Source organism: Meleagris gallopavo, chromosome 8, assembly GCF_000146605.3.
Source record: "Meleagris gallopavo isolate NT-WF06-2002-E0010 breed Aviagen turkey brand Nicholas breeding stock chromosome 8, Turkey_5.1, whole genome shotgun sequence".
NCBI classification, from domain to species: Eukaryota; Metazoa; Chordata; class Aves; order Galliformes; family Phasianidae; genus Meleagris; species Meleagris gallopavo.
The window spans coordinates 3,842,627-3,860,376 of record NC_015018.2 but is presented as its reverse complement, the minus strand read 5'-3'; the positions used below and the strand labels follow the sequence as shown (position 1 = coordinate 3,860,376).

At 42.8% G+C, this 17,750-nt stretch overlaps 1 protein-coding gene across 1 annotated transcript in view; it reads left to right on the top strand.

The window, feature by feature from the left end:
- Nucleotides 1-17,750, top strand: part of PRKG1 (protein kinase cGMP-dependent 1) — a 346,287-nt gene that overhangs the window by 212,571 nt on the left and 115,966 nt on the right.

The following is a 17,750-nucleotide window of genomic DNA, read 5'->3' as shown; positions in this document are numbered from 1 at the left end:
TCATGGAGTCATCCAGGTGTTTCTTGACATCCATGGAAATAATAATCTGAGGTGATGTTGTGCTGTTACCCCTCCTGAGGTGCAGTTCTGGCAGGGGCTCTCAGAGCACAGCCTTAACAATCTCTAATTATGACTTATTCTTTGAATGCCTGCAGAAATCAACAGAGATGGTGCAGTTGTGAAATCATGTTGTAGGAAAGGCAATAACTTGAGAACTTGAGACTCCTGTTTTCAGTCTGAATCTTGAAGTGCAGTGTTCTTGTTGCAAACTTCATGCATCTTCCAAAGAAGTTTTTGCCTTGCCTGTTTGTTAGCTTCCTCTGGAGGAGCATCATCCTTCCCTGATTATTATGCTGTCCCCCTGCATTAAGCATCCCCCTCGTTAGAACAAAACCTCTCACCTAGCTCACTGCATAGAAAATCCACTTCTGCTGTGATGTGGTTGGTATCAGGGCACGTGGCAGTGACAGTGTCATGGAACAGTTTCTTAGGGAGCAGAAGTAACTGAAACACTGCTTCAAGCTTCAGAATTTTTTTTATTATTATTATTATTATTCTTTTGTAACAATGGGTTGAGTGGAGATTAAATTCTCTTCGTGAAAACTCCCTGATAAGTTACTCATTTACAAAGCTGCCACATTTGATGATGGGCATACCTGGTTGCTCTGACAGCTTGGATTAAAACCAACTCTAATCTATCTGGAATGTATTTCTGTACTATCTGTAAGTGGATTTTTCATCCTGTCCATCACAGCCATAAAAGAAAAGAAGAAAAACAACAAGCAGTAACAGAATAACCTGTGCTTTTGTTTCTAATCTTCGATGATTTCCAGGGTTTCACAGATGTGAAAAAAAGGACTTAAGGAAATCTGTAACGTGTCATTTCCACAAGCAGATTTACAGATTCTTTTTTAAGCATGCAAGGTTGATTTAAATGAGTGGTCGCAGCAAACCTCCTAAGATCCAAGCAGATGTCTCCTGTGTGATGCAGCCACGTTCCAACACCTGCTACCTCACAGCAGTTTGTAAGAGGCATTGTAGCATGCCTGGATATCGAAACCTGTTGTGGGTTTATCTGTGTGAAGAGGTTGGAAGGTACGAACAAACATCCACCTATTTACTGTCTTGAAGTAAGTTTGAAAGTTTGGCACCATCTTACTCCAGCATGATGGGCAGAGTACAGATTCATGCAGCTAATAAAAGTGAAGTTAATTAATACTTTTGTTGCTGAGTTGTACATAACGTGGTACAGCGTTGCTTTCTCTCAATGAATTACCCAAGAAAAAAGCCACACGCAGATGTCACAGTCTCAATGCCTGCTGTGTGAGCTCAGGCCCAGCAGTCTGGTTTGCAAAGAGCACTTCTGGGGCTGATAGCAGCACCTGCTGGAGCTGTTCTGACAGCCTGGACACCTGCCCCCTAAGCCTTATATCTGCATCGATGAGGTATTTGCTTTGTGCAGGGGAGAATGAGACTAGGGGCTTCAGCTTGCTGTAATGGGAAGCCTGCAGGGAGAGCTCATGGCTATTTCTGTCCGGTGAGATCATCTTCTCTAAGCTTAATCCAATAGGGGTTTCAAAAAATGCCTTATTTTAACTCGCATATTGCTGGTTACATGTGTACGTAGGCTCATGTTGGTGGCAGTAAGCTTGCCTGATTTATCTCATTTTTGTTTTGTTTTCTGGAACCAAAGAAACAAAATCCAACCTTATTTGCAAATGTTGCATGATTTCCAGTCCGTACCCCTAAATGATATGAAGCAGAAAAAAGCAGATTTCTTCTATTTAAAGTCCTTTTATCTTTAGAAGGTGCATTGTCTGCACTTTATCTGTAAAAGCAGAAAAATATAATTAGCAATTACGCTGAATATTAATTAATTTGATGGGTGTTTTCCCTTCGATTTAAACTCTTTTCCACTGGCTTCCCTTATAGCATTGCCCACAGTGACACCTACTGGCATTCGAAACAAGGCTGGCTTGCAGATTGTTGCCTCCTGGGCAAGTCATGCGGGGGGGATGAATTAGTAAAATCCAGAAGATGGAAAGCATGGCCTTGGAGACCCTCTGGCCGCCTAGGGAATGGCTCTGGACCTGGCTGTGGGTGCTGCCTCCCCACTCTGTGCTGCACATCGTGCCTGGAGTCTTGTCTACAAACTGAATGAGAGCCTCCAGTAATGGCGACAGTCAGAGATCTCAGCTTTGTGCTCAGAGAACAAGCAAACGTTAGAAAGGGAAGATGCCTCCCTTCCGTGGGCTGCAATGACATCTCAAAGCATAACCCTGCTGACAGGTGTTTTTGTTGCCAGGGAGTTTATTTTCCTTGGGAAATGAACTTGCCTGTGCCCTTTTGTGTAGCTTTCATTTTTGTGTCTGTACATTAAACATTCAATTAAGGTCCTGAGGTTATATGTGAGCTAACTTCTTATTTGCCACTATTGGTGTGGTATTTGCAGTATCTCACGGTTGTAATAATAGTAATCGAAAGTGTCTTTTTGATAACAGAAATCCATTTTGTCCTTAATCCATGAAATACTAGGCATTGGATATCTTAATAGATAACCACAAGACTAAGCTGCTGGAGGAAAGCAGAAAGGCATTAGGAATGGAGTTACTGATGTGGTAAAATTGAAATGGCCTTATTTCCATACTGAGCAGAATGCAACAAAACAGCCTTTGATAGAAGTTTTATTTACATTTTTAATATATTTCTGTCATTCTTAATAGGAAAATTTTAGTGAGGCTTTCCAAAGTGAAATTTCTGACTCTGTAGGGATCTGATCCTGTCTCCCAGAAACAGGGATGAGGGGGCGACAGGTGACTGCAGGGCTCCCTGTTGACCGAATTTGTGTGCCATCCATCCAACAAAGCCACCTCCTGAGCTTTCCATACCAGCCTTCACTCATCAGAGCCTTCTCCTGCTTGCCAGCATGGAAAGCAGGAGTGCTGGAGGAAAGATGGAATGATGCACAGCATCAGCACTCCCTGAGGAACTCATTTGGTACCAGAGGGACCCTTGGGCACATCTTTGTCTCCCTGCAGCTGCAGTCCTGTTACGTCAAAGTGAGAATCTTCCGCTTGGAAAACCTGCTGAGCCCACTGCAAACCATTACTGGGTAGCCTTTTCCTTGGGATTACAAAAGCTGGAAATTGAAGTAAGCAACTGTCAATAAAACACGTTTTCCTCTTAACAGTGAGTTTATTGTCCACTGAAACAGATTGCTTGGTAATGGCTAAATCCTCCTCCCATGCAACCTGTGAATGGAAATGGGCTGGCTGGTTGCTGTAGGAGTGCTTTGATTCAGTAATGGGTTATCAGGGTAAGCGAAGGGGATGTTGATCTTGGCTTTGTGTTTCTGAGGATGGCTGATTCAAATAGATCATACTGACCCTAAAATGACTTTAAAAATGTGTTCCTAATCCTCAAAGCATTCAGGGAGTTGGGCACTGCTGGGCACTTTGACCTTTCATTTGCGGTCTTTCAGGATTATGGAAATGAGAGCACATAACTGTACTTGAGTGTCATACACAAGATTGGGGTATATGGCTTTGGATCCTGTAATGGGGCAGGAATGAAACTTATCTCAGAACATGGTCGAGAGACCCCTGACAGTTTGAAACTTTAGCCTTAAGAGGAACTGCTGGTGCATCCCGCATCTGAAAGACAACAGAGCTTGTAGACTGGCACAATTCTGTCCTGTGGTGCACTGTCCTTGGTTTGGAGGGTTTGGGAAAGTGAGGGCAAAGCCTGGTCCTGTTGTAAATGTACCCCAGGAACACTAGGTGGGATTTACAGGTGTTACTCCTGCTATCAAGTGGGAGCTTGAGGCATTCCATTATTGCTGTCTGTCAGGTGGAAACGTTACAGATGTTTGAACCTAGCTTGTTGGTGTGGCAGAAAGATGAGGTCAGTTGCTTTCTGAATATGAGTTTTACATCAGATTACTTGCAGCTAGATCTCAGAGCTGTGCCGAAAACGAGAAGAGCCATCTTTCCAGTGCGTGAGTGCTCATCATCCTCAGGCTTACACACCAGATGGGAGCTGATGGGTTAGAGCACACAGGGTTGGGTTAGGATCTCCCTAAAGCCTCCTGCTCTGCGCACTAAAGAACACTTTGATGCCCTGCTCCTGTCATTTGATTCTTCATCAGCAGCTTTGATAGCAGATGTCCAGCATTAGAAATGAAATGTTAGCTGCCCTCTGGACTCCATATGCTTAGGGGGCTGTAATGTGGACAGACTGCTTCAGCTATCTGACTTGCATTTTCCACATTAGAGTGCAAGTGGGCAGCTGTGGTGCTAGGAGGTCAACCAATTTCAGCACATCTCACTGCATCTGGGCAACCCCCAAAAAGGGGGACAGTCCCTGTGGGGAGCAAGGTGTGGGCTGGGAAGGCACTGACATGGATGACTAAGCCTGGAAGTCAGCTCCCTGGTCAGCTGCAGGCTTCTGGGGAACGACCATTTGGGCTGTCCTTGGTTCTTCGTTAGAAAGTCCTGGGAAAAAGACACGAAGGAATCTTTCGCTGGAGACCCGGGTCCTTCAGATACCCCTCCTCCAATCGGTGTTACAGCTCGTGCTGAAAAATAAGACTTCAAAGTATCTCAGAAATAATATAAAACGAAAATAACTGACTACGTTTGTAACTCAGAGGGAAGACAAGTGCAAAAATAGCTCATTGCTGGGAAAACATGATTCTACTGAAGAGGAAAATGCTGGTGTCCTAAATCGGGGCATCGGTGGAACAGATGCACTCTCCTGTTCCCATCCCTTCTGGTTCCAGTTTGCTGTACAGGACTGGGAAATGTGAATAATGAGCCTGGTGTTACCAGCATGCACTTTTGTGGGTGATCTTTTACTGGAGGGTGAAGGTTTTCCCTGACGGTATAGGAGTGGGGTTTATCAAGTTTATTGTCGTTTATCAGGACGAACAATCTCTGTTGAAATAAAGTCAGTTCCACGCTTGTACACCCTTAAATCCAAGTTGTAATTTTCCACGAAAGATATAATTCACTTTGCTTTGGAGTTCAAAAAACTCATGAAGTAATCTCTGGATCAATGTGCCGTCCCTGCCTGGTAAGGAAATAGTCAGCTGTCCATTAGCAGTGCTACGTCTTGAGCCAAAAAAGTGACCTAAATAGTATTTTCCAGTGTTGTTCTGTTTTTCTTTTCAGGACTCATGTTGAGATAACTCCAAAAACGCTTTAAAGCACGCAGTAGATCTCATCAGTCAAATACTAATACAGCTAGTCACTGTGTGAGGGCTAGATGAAGGTGCTCTGGTATGGGGTTAATTCTTTGTATTCTCTGTTGGTAATCTGAACTTTTACCATGTTCTGAATTATTAATGAGATTTTAGTTTCATGTTTCATTACCCTTTGGATAAAAGTCAGGAATAAGTTGTAGGCAGTGGAAAGATCTGGTAACGTTTTCTGTAGAGCAGCTTTGTAGCAAAGTTCAAAGTGAGATGGTTTGAACTCTTTTTATCACTTTGTGAAGTATTTATGTTGTTCTCTTTCCACTGACAAAAGTCATTTTTGCTATTTAAAGTAATAGTTTTCCATTTCTCCTGTTTCGGTGCACGTTCAGACTAAAAGTTTACCCGTCATCACTTTAATGAATTTTAGGTTCTTTATCTTGCTTACACCAATGTAATTCTCTTCCAGAACGCGTTGTAATCCAGAGCAATTGTTTGCAGGGTGGGAGTGGAGCTGCAATTTGTATGTGTGCAGGCTGATAAAGCTGTGGTTCCCTTTGTATAGTTAATGAGAGATATCTAGGTAAAAGGATAATATTTTCTATCAACAGACAAAATCCACAGAGATACAGAAGGCAGCAAGAGCTGCGGTAGGTGCTGTTTGATTTGATGCTATAAGGCTTACGTGCTCGGTCAGAACTGATTGTCACCTACTGAAAACCCTACAGAAGCTGCCAGACTGGAAGAAAGTGGTGAACTCAATGGGCAAAATTACCTGCCTCAGTAAAAATGTAGTGCTTTCCATGCTTTTGCTGCCAGTAAATTCTGTTCCTGGGGAGAAGAAGTACATTTGCATATGGAAGAGTAGGCACTCTTCTTTGATTCAGACTACAAAAAGAAAATGTATTTCATTGGAGGTTACTTCAAGAGTGGCTGAGTATATTCAATTAATGTGCTCTTTTATTCCTCTTGATAGATTAGGAAATTGGTTTTGATCCTCATGGCAATACAAATAACTTCTCTGAATAAGCGTACAAAATTTGTTGCGAATTATGAAAAAATATATAAAACATACATGAAGATTTACAGTGTTTACTTCCAATTTCATTTTTGCGAGGAATTGATTGCCATTTTAATAATTGTGGAATGGCTTTTTGGGTTTATGAAGGAGAATTAGTGTTCTGTAGACAGTCTTCCACTAAGAAGAAAAAAATAAATCAGAAATATTCAAGAAAGATGGGCAGAAGAGGGGCTATTTTTTGTGCATTTCAATGAAATTTAACTAAAAACCCATATCCTTACAAAAAGTTGCTTGCAATTTTGGAGACATTTGATGGTGCGGTGACACGACATGATGTGAACAGTTGGTTGCTGGCTGTGTCTCCTCCCAGCAATGCTGTCAAGGTCGTTATGCTGTTGTACAGGAGGAGATCTTTCGATCCATGTACTTGCAAAGGAAAGCAAAGTGCCTCCCTTCCCCATCAGTGCAATGGGAGTGCGCTGCAGTCTCATTGCTGGGGAGCAGCTGGGGCAGGCAGTCCCTGGAAGTGAAGTGCTCTGAGGTGCAGCAGTGGCTTTGTGTTTGATGCCATGGGACGTGAGTTGTTCAGGTAGAGATTTCAGTTCTGCAAAAACTGTATGTGAAATTAAATGTCTGTGGCCCATCGTAGGTCCAGCACTCTTTCCTCGTGTTAGCACTACTGGTTTCCAATGGGCAACTTAACTTCTGCCTCCCCCTTCCCCAAGTCTGCATCGACCCGGTGCAATTGACTCGCTCTATCATTTCATTTTTTTACTTAAATTTTACTTGATTTAACTGTTCATTGATTTTCAGTCAGAGTGACTGATTAATTAATTCCAGTCTGTTGCCTAGGTATCCCCTTTCTAATTACTTACCACTCAGTTAATTCTGCACATTTCATGTTCGTTATCCGTTAATCTGTTATTATTGCAGTCAGCAGGCAAACGATTGGTTTTTCTACCCCAGTTCATTGACGGTCGATCTGTGTCCTGACATCACCATTAACTTTCACCCAGCTAACTTGCTGCCTTTCCTTGTCACCATCAGCTCTGCTGCATGCAGGTAGTTGTCTACCTTCAGCGATTCCACCTCCAAAAATCAACACTTCTGTATCCCTGGAAGCTTCCCCTCCACAAAGGTGTTGGGCTGCAGCTTGGGCATCTGCTGACTCGGTGCCCTGTGCTCCCAGTGCCAGAGCAATCACTGACCTTGGGTCTGCAGGGATGGTGCCAGACTCGGGGTCAGGATGTGCTGCTCCTGTGCCAGCTGGTGACAACAGCTTGCAACTCAATGCATTTTTCAGGCAGAAACAGATGTTGGCCTCAGCACTGTGAACAAAAAACGGCTGTGGGGTGGCTGCCTCCAGGCATAGGAAACCTGATTTGGCTCCAGCGTCGCCTGTCAGACCGTGGTTTGGGAACAGTGGGGATGGAAGGAAAGTTTAAACGTGGTTTCTAATGTGTTGTGTCTACTTTTAGAGCAAATTAAGGCAGGGAATTTATTTAGCAATAATGCATTAAACTAAATAATGTATTTTTGAGATTCTCTTTCTTCCTCTTTCTCCCTTAAAAGGGCAGAGTGTATTTAGGAATCAGAATTGTTTCTCAGGTCTTCATTAGAGCCTCTAATGGACTTAGCCTGCCCACATTGTCCAGGGTCACAATCTGTCCCACTGTCAGGTTGAAGTTCTATCTTTTAGCCTTAGATGCAGCAAATAAGATCTTTGAGATGCTGAGGGCATTGCAGAGAGTCCCTAAATATGCTCAGCTTTGCTCGAGACAGGGAAAGGAACTTGAAGGTAATGGCAGGACTTAGCTTCTGCTCAAGAAATGTACAAAAGAATGAAAAAGCCCCAGTAGCAGGTTGATCACTTATGTAAGGCTTGGAGGAGACAGAAAGGCACTGCTTCCTATAATGAGGCTGTCCTCTGCCTTGGGTGGTGAGGAGGAAGGTGGAGGTCACTGCCTTTACACTGAGAAATAGGAAGGGGAAAGACAGAAGAAACATGTATGTTTCTTCCCCATTGCACACAGGATACTGGGCCAACGTTTGTAAAATGTGGGCCTTTGTATATTTTGTTGCCTTTTATGTAGCCATGAAAATTGTGCCTCGTGCATTGAAGTCCAGTGGAACCAAGGAAGGAAGCAAAATATGTTTTCAGTATGACAAGAAGATGATACCACTGAAGTTTTAGCCCTTCCTCATACCCTTTTTCCTCAGTGTTGCTTCGTGTAGATCACTTTTTCAATGAAGCACAATTACTTAATGTGAGGCTGAAAAAAACTCATTTAAGTACTTATCGCACACAAGTTACAAATGATCCTTATTGTCATGAGGAGAGGATGGATGTTTTGGTGTGATAACTTTTATGATGTCAATGGAAGCAGCGTTGGTTAGCTGTGCACCATAGGTCTTGGAAGGAGCAAGATAGGGACTTCTTTCAAGTTAGTGAATGAATGGAGGAAGCTCCTAAACTATCAGCTACAACATCATGTGTACAAAATGGTGCAAAAGTTTTGCATTTGTTGTGAAAACTCAACCAGTGTTTCAAGACGGACAATTTCAACTAAGGAGTGGTTGAAGCTCTGATGAGAATGGGAAATGGCAGTTCAAACATGACCTTTTGCTCTAAACCAAGTTTGTTAAGTTGCTTGGATTTGTCTAACTTGTGCAGTTCTCATTTTTATTACCTTATTTCCATCACCTGTTTTGCCTTGTGCTGGTGGGTGCTGCCCAAAGCTGGAAGAGGGCTGGTTCCAGCTCAGTGCCTTTCTGTGGGACTCTGGAAGCAAGGGAATTTTTGAGAAGAGGAAGTAACGAGGGTACCAATCTCAGCTGTGTTGCATATTTCCCTCCTTTGTAGCTCTCTGCATAACACAGTGAAATCCAAATTTACAGAGCAGTAATACCAAACCCCAAAAGAAACAAACAGGAAATTAAAGCAGTCTTTTAACCAAAGAAGGTAAAATTAGGAACATCTATCACGTTGTTACATTTCAGAAGCAGCAAGGAGTGTTGTAAGACTGCTCATTTCATTTTGTACCCAGTGGAATTGGTGTAGGCTGTTCTTGTTTGCATTAACGAAGTAATCGTTGAATACGCCTCTTGCACCCCTGCTTGTACTCCATGTTATATTCCTTTCAGCTGGAGAAATCAGTATGTTGTTCTCAGAAGCATGCATTATACCTTGGTATTAGGAGGTGAGCCACCAATTGTTAGTCTAAGCTGAAGGTTTCTGCTGTAATACTGGTTGCTATTTGCTGTTGCATTGCAGCTCACTATTATCAGGGCTTACCATTTGCCTTTTTTGGGAAACGCAGTGAATTGTTGTCAGATTTTTGCCTCCTCTCTCAGAGGAATGCTAAGACAACTGCAGTAGAAGGCAGATAAAGCAGCCATGTGAAGTGATGGGTATTATTCCAGCACAGTGGATGTGAACGTCCGCGTGCAAATAGTCCCTTTAGATGCATTACAACTCAGGGAGCTGGTGGAGCACGAATCAGAAGCAAACTGTGAACAGCAGAGGACCATGACTGGCCATGATGCCCAAGCAGTACAAAATGTGCTGAGGAGCATACTGATTTCTCACCAGCTGCACCTGGATGCTCAGGCTGGCTAAGCAGAGGGCTGCAGTATGATGATGATATTGCCCTTCAACCATCTTGAGGAGCAACATTTTTAGGTGTTTCATGAGTAATGCCAGAGCAACAAAGCTTTATGATTTCCCAAAATTCAGTGCAGAGGACTAATATTTTCCCGAAGTTGTTTTTGCAGCATTTTCTAGCAACTAAACACTTCATTTTGCTAGCGTTGCTGTTGTCAGTTTAGACTTGGAAAAAATATTTAATACAATAATACTGTAAATAATACTTTGAAAGCTGCTTATGTTTGGAGTTTTGCTGACGTTTTGTGGATATTTTTTAAAGAGCCAGCAAAATAACATACTTGGATGTATTTTAAATGTGTGTGTGTGTATACATATATACATACCTTGAGGGAGATGGATTATACATTCAGAACTGTCATCAAACCCCTGTTATCCTCCCTGGTTTATGCAGTGTAAACCTGTGACTGGTGAATGGAGCACCAGGCTGCCCAGGATGAAGCCCTGAGCCTTAAAGCTCCCTTTGTGCTTCAGTTCCCCTTACGTGACCTTGTAGAAGATTTGGGCCCCTCCACACCACAGCTGACGTGGGTAATGTAGCATTCCAAATGTTCCAGCCGTTTTTTACCCTTTTCAGATGTTCTCAGAGTAAACACAGAAGTCGAAGTCATCCAGCTGGAGGAAAATGAGGTTTTCTGAAGCTTAGCCATTAGGTTGGCTGGTGTCAAGGCTTCTTCTCGGGCTCGTCTCACTACTCCTTAGGTTTTGATGGTGACTGAAATTGGTGATGGACAAAATGAGGTTGGTGGAGCAGAGCCTTTAGGCACAGGTGAATGATGCATCCTCTAGCTTGCTGTGGAGGAAGCCTTCAGTGAAACATGGTGGTTTGCTGAAAGGGCAAGGCTTCTGGAGCTTGGGTGGGCAGCACAGAGGTGGTGGCACAAGGCTGATCCTGTGCAGCCCTGCATCCCCGGCACACACCTGGGATACCCTGCTTGGCATTTCCTCCAAACCAAGGTCTGGCTTTTGATGTACAGTATTGGGAAGTAAGTAAAATTAGTTGGATATTTTGAGTTTCTGAGCTGCAAGTCATTTCTGTACTCAACAGAGGGTCCTGGCAGAAACCTTCTCTGAGAAGGACAAAATGTAGAAATTCAGATTTCAAACTCTCTCATCTTGTTCTAGTTACAGTGTCACCATTGCAGCAGTGTGTGATGCTTAACAGCTTGTACAGGAAATAAATTGAACAACTTCTTGGAGAGGGGTGATACTGGCGATCTCTGAGCACACCTAGCCTGAGATTTGCACGTGGTCAGGCACTTGGGTTTGCTTTCAGTGGAGACTTTGCTTGTGTTTTCAGGTATGAAGAGCACAGAGACTCCAAAAAAGCAGTTGTTGTCAGAACTTGGTGCAGTTTGTTGTTGTGGCTAACACCTTGCTGCTACCAATGTTGGTAGTGTTTTGACTGATCTCATAGAATTCCAACTACTTTTCAAGAGAGTTTCAGTTGCAGGGATGTTCCTCCATTCAAGGTTGGGATGCTGCTGCTCTGCATAGGACCAAAGACTAAGTATTTCTCTTTCCAAAGCACAACCTGAGTGGGCTGCAGGATGCAGGCCTGCTCCTGTACTGGCTCTTCTACAGAGTTTGCTGAGCACATCAGAGATGCTGACTAATGGCTCATCTGGTAAAACTCACTAAGTAAATGTTTTCCCCCTTGGTGCAAGGGCTTCTGCTTAGCTTTAAGTAAAATTGATAGCAGGGAAAACAGATAATTGTAGAAGCTGTTATTACTGGGCATCTCCAGGAGAGAGGCACTTGTACTGATGAGGTACAAAGAGGAGGACTTGTTTTAAATTAGATGTCGTGGTTTAGCCTGGCAGGTTGCTCAGCACCACACAGTTGTTTTCTCACCTCCCTCTTCCCACAGGGATAGGAGAGAGAATTGAGGGGAAAAAAAAGGTAGAGCCCATTGGTTGACATAAAACTATTTACTAAGATAGAGAAAAGGATAAGGAAAATAGTTGTGACTGTATATATGTATAACAAGTGATGCACAAGCAATTGCTCACCAGCTGATGACTAATGCCTAGCTAGCCTCCGAGCAGCGGAAAAGAAAGATGATGAGCTCCCCTGCCAAACTCACTCTGCAACATGTCGTATGGTATGGAATATCCCTCCGGATGCTTTAAGTCAGCCATCCTCATTCTGTTCCCTCCCAGCACCCTGGGCCCTTTGCTGTGCATGGCCTTGGCTCTGTACAGCACTGCTTAGCAGCACCTACAAACATGTTGTGTTACCAGCATTGTTCTTCTCCTAGAACCAAAACACAGCATCGTATCAGGCACTCTGAAAAAAACAGTTCTGTCCTAGCTGAAACTAAGACATTAGGTTGCAAAAGATGCCTTATGAAAGATTCAGGCTTCTCTGTATGCTGAGATTGATTTTAATGTAATTGTACGTGAAGGCCATTTAAACAGAGTACTACATGAATTGGGTTCAGATCTGTCTCTGATACGTAGAGTTGTTGCATAGAAACTTCTCGTGTTTAGTTTTTTAACAACCTTAGTTTTTTCAGCAACCTTTATTTCCTTTTTATCTCCTTTCTATGGGGAAATGGCAGTTTGGAATGACCATAGCAATCAATATGAAACTCTGACTGCTTGATACCTAGATTTCAATATGTTCCATGTACACTAAATATTGACTGTATCTACACCTGGCTTGGATGCACCAAACGGCTTTCATGTGTCTTTCAGCAACGTTTTCCTGAAAAATCTTGATTTTGTGATTGCATTCCAATGTTGTAAATACAGTATCCTGGGTGTGCTTAGGGATTTGCTGTAAGAACTAAACCTTGAAGTAGCTGGAGATGATGGTAATATTGATGGCAGTGGAGAGCTCGAGGGACGGTGCAAGGAGCAGTGTTCACTGTTCGATTCTGATTGAGATGATAAAATTTATGCTGTTCCTAATATCAAAATAAATGCAAGTTAGCTGTTTTGTCTGAATTACTTTTAATGCACCTTAAATGTTCAGTTTTCCATGATGGCAGCTGAAAACTACGATTTAGAGGTATAGCTGTTGCCAACTCTGTTTAGCTGCATCCTCCTAGTTAAACCTTGTAAGACTGAAATACAGGCACAGATGCATGGTCTAGCTCAGAACCCTTTTAAAACTGCTGTCGTTTCGTTCTGTTCAAAGCTATAAAAGGACTCCTAATCTACAAACAGTGCTGTTTAAACCTGTCCTCTCAGCTTGACTAAAGGTATGTGATCGCAAAACGTGAATGTAAAAGTTTGCCCAGATGTGTCTCCTGAGGGTGAGATCTTACCCATTCCAAAATTATCTAGGTGATTCATCGATTCCCCTGGACTGTGAGGAAAATAAATCTGTATTAGTTTTTGGTGAGGAAATGAAAATACAATGGAAAACCAATGATTATGCATGTCTCTTTGTTACAAATATGCTGTTATTCTGGGTTAATCACAGGTGTTTGATAAATTCCCAGGTATTGTTAAAAATAAAGGGTAGTGTGAGTCATGTACCCAATCCTGAAGCCTCTTGCTCAATACTGTACAAGCCACCAGAAGCTGGCAGTTATCCTAGCAAGGATTCTGGATTTAACAAGTTGTTGTTGTGCAGAATCTGCAGGAAAAATAAAAAAGTCAGAGTCATAAAGGTTGAGAGGTCAGAAAGTGGGCTGCTCTGAAGTGCTGGCAGTGCTGCCTGACATTGGGCTGGCACAGGGCACTCGAGAAACGCTCCGGTGACTTTGACATGCTAATTGGGCTGGCTCTCTAATTTTATTTTTCACTTCACCCTGCTCCTGTCAGTTCTGCCTTGGCATGCATGAAGTAAATTTAATAGGAATTTGAGTAAATGTAGTATATATGTGACTTTCTCTTGCCTATATATGTATATTGAGCTTCTTTCCTGCTAAAACGTTCTGGTTTCGGACCCATTCATTCCCTGAGGAAACTAATTAGAGCTGCTTCTTTCCTTAGCTTTGTTTTTTCTCTTTTGACACGTTCTTTCTATGAATACAATTGAGTGGCTTTGAGCTAAGAGTTCTGTTTCATTGCAAAGAGTAGGGAACCTCGAAAAGCCGCAAGTCCTGTGTCCATAGCTCCTCTCCTTCCTGGAGAACAGAGGGACTGAAATGCTCCTAGGAGTGAAACCACGTATGGATCACACTAAAATCAAAGTATTAATGGAAGAGTTGGATCTTTGTGGGTTGGTTGGTTGTTTTTAAGGAAGCTCTTAGTTCTGAAGAGGAACAAGTGCTTGCTAAAAAGTGGACAAGTGCTTGCTAAAAAGCAGAAAAAGGATTTTATGCCTTATTTTCTCAGGAAGAAGCCTACTATCGGACATTAGTTATCCTGTGAGGCACACACAAGACACAACATTATTAACATTCCACAGAGCAATCTCCTCCCCATGGGAATTTCTGCACTGGGAAGGAGAATGTGATCCCCCCTAACTGATCTGAGTTTATAGGGAAACAAAGTGTTACAAGGCTGAGGTGGATCCCTTCACCTGGCACAATAGTTCTCCCTCTGGCACCGGTGTTTTCCAGCAGAATTCGTGGTGTTTGGGGACTTCTTACTTGGAAGGATTTGATCAGGTGCGAAGGAGCTCTCATTCAAATAATGATAAAGCAGGTGATAAAGCAGTCGTGCCCTGTTGAGGAGTACCTCAAGGGCCTGGTGTTACCTGGTAAAACAACAGTCTTGTTAGCACATCAAACTCTCTAGATGTTGCGGCGTTTATAATTAATTGAAGCAAGCCTTCATCTGTATTTGCCAGAGCTTCTAAAGCACACATCTGTGGCTTGCTGGTACTGCTCCCAGCAGTAATTTCTCAGCTTTATCGCCGTTGTTTTCCTGACTCTCAGACTTTGATGCCAAGCCTCAGTGATTTGCCTCGTAACCCTTTTCTCCCTGCACACACAAGACCTCCTAACTACTGGCTTTTCCACCTGGCTATCTGGGCTTTGGCAGCTTGCACAGCTGTTTCTGCAGCCTGCGTTTCTCTTGAAACTTTCCCCTTTCCACATATATTTTAAACCTTCTGCTCTGTTTTCTGTCTCAAAAGAAGAAAATGTTAGAATGGTTGATATGGTTTGGTCAACTCTTCGAGCTAGGAATTAATTTCTGTGTTTTGCTCCAATTCTGTTGTGAAGCGGAGGAGCTTCTGTACCTTTGGAAGAATACTCATAAACTGCTGTGACACTTGGGTTTCAGTGGAATACAGCTAAGACATAAAATTAGTTTTTGTCACTGAGCTTTGATATTGCCTGTGAAAATGCAATGCTCACAACAGAGCTCTTGGATCTCTTCAGGGTCCCTTGAGAGGAAGCCAAAACATCAAAAAATACAAGCTCTAAACCCAAATACAAGGTGTTTCACTGCTCACTTATTTGTTGCACTGAGTGTCTCACTCACTACTTATTTGCTGATGGCAAAGACGACTGGAAATATTTGCTAACTATTTTAAAGGCAAACTGGGAATTGTTTAACCAGTTATACAGTGCTTTGAAGCTGGAGTTGAAGGAGCTGCCAACTGGTGGCTGTAACCTCCATCAGAAGGGTGTCCTTTGGTGGAGCCCAGCTTTTAACAGCTTGCTGGAGCTTAGCCATTGCATTGCATCTTGCAAGTGCAAGTGCAGAAATAATGATGAAGTCAGTCTAAAGCTAGTAAAGGCATGTTTATTGACCTCCTTCCTTGTGATTTTAATTCAAATACTGCTCTTCTGCATGTGCCACCACAGTACTGTAAGGCTCTCAGAAGTACTTGTTTTCTCACATTGCTCTCAGAGTGGTTTTCTCTGGGTGCGATGGAGCTTGCGATGCTGAAAGCCGTGCCATGAATTTATGCAACGCGCTTGCCAAACTGCTTTTTGCATAGGATACATAGTGGTACTGTGTGTACCTGAGAACACCCTGCTACCTTTAAGTGGCCAGCTAAAAGCAGGGGCTTGTGATTATTTTTATTTGCATGTGCCATATGTGAGCACTTCTGCACTTTTCTCACTTTGCACAGTGCTTTCAGTCTAAATGGACAGAAGTAATTTGGTTAGAAGGGCAGTGCACACGGATGATTGGCTTTGCGTTAGGGAAGGAGAGAGTGTAAGAGGATGGGAGTGTTGTTGGAGACAGGTTGATTCAAGCAAAAAGAAGCACAGTGGAATTAGTCATCAAAGAAATGGGCTTGAAATACCTAGAAATGAAGACATGGATCAAAGGAATGGCTCAGGAAGAAGTGCCAAGGAGGAGGTCAAGCGAAATGAAAGTTCTGCGTGGCTGGGAGCTAGACTAAGCGCTGGGGGAAAATGGCTTGAATGTGGAGAGAAGGGATTGCAGTGGTTTGAGTGAGCTAAGAGCCCAGGAAAAAGAAGATAAGGTAAGCAAAAGGTGCTGAAACATTAGAGGCAGGTTGGGATCCCTCAAAGCCTGAGTAGGAAGGCTGAGAGGACTCAAGGCTGGCAATAGCATGCGTCTGCACCACTTGGATTACAGCTGCACCAGATGCTCAGTGCTGATGAAGTGATGAAGAGCAAGGAATAGGGCTGGCCTGAGGAAGAAGGTTTTGCTGTGTTGAATGTGTCATGTGTAGTAAAATCAAAAGCTGTATTGAAAATGCTAGATTAGTGTTTTCAGCCTTTAGCAATAAATAGAGGTTTTGGGGTGCATATGAGGTGCCACTTAAGAAGCCACAGTCCCAGCACCTTATAAAATCAGATCCTTTCAAGGATTCTCAGTTTGGGTGCTCAAAAGTGTATATCCTCAAAGTCTGTAAGCAGAAACCCCAGGGAAGATACAAAACTCTGATCTTGTGTCCACAGTGTTCCATGGCCTCCTCTCAGGCCTTCCTTCCTCCTCTCATTCTAGAACTTGCAACAGGAGAAGTAGTGTGATTGTTGGAGCCCAGCACGGACAGGGCAACCCAAGCTCTTTCCAAAGTGCTTTTCTGACTCAGACAGTGGACTTGATTTTTCTCAGTCATTTCATTCTGAAAAGCCTAAGGGTATTGTTTGCTAATGTCTTTCTTGGACGTTCTAGTTTCCTTTTCCCCCTTTATTTTTTTTCTTCAATGTTGTGCACATGTTTTTAAGTACGAGCCTAATTCATTACATAATATAATTCACTTAGATATATTTTCTTAAGAGACTTACTTTCGGTAATATTACCATATGCCCAGTGCTTCCAAAGCAAGGAGTCATTTCTGTCAGATGCAACATATACTACACTGCGTGCCTTTATGTGTTTTTGTGTTGGAGCCTTTTATCAGTCTTTAAGTGGCACCAAAAAATTGAAGTGTAAAAAAAAATAGATAAACACAGGTCGATAAAATACCGTTGAGATAAGAAAAAAAATCTTTAACTGAATTCTAGCATTCTGATTAATTCCTCTTTCCTAGCTCAAATCCATGCTGTTATTTATACATACTTTGGGTTTAAAAGATCTGGCAGTCTTTTCTAGCATTTTGTACTCGCTGTAGCTTCAAACAGTATCCAGCATCCACACCAGAGCTCAGTGCATGCTGTGTTTTGGGGTAGGTTTGGCACAGATCAGTGCTGGGGCGCAGCAGAGCTGATACCCGCAGCCATGTCTGCACTCTCTGCAGAAGCTTGATTAAACTGCAGCATTTGTTGTACCAGCAGGAGGTTTAGGGAGGATGCGAGGTCTTTGCATATCCCTGCAGCTGCTTAATGCTGAAGTGATGTTTGTTGAGTTTGCAGGGTGCAGAGCATCATGTTAGCTTAAGGGAGATGCTAAATATTTCTGTGGAGTCTTTATTTTTGGTGATGTATGAATGCATATTGATTTTGATGGGGCATCGCAAAGGATGAAGCTATCCTAATAAGTTTGTATGCAAGCTCTGATAAGGCATGACATTCAGCAGGAAACATTCCATAAGATAAGACA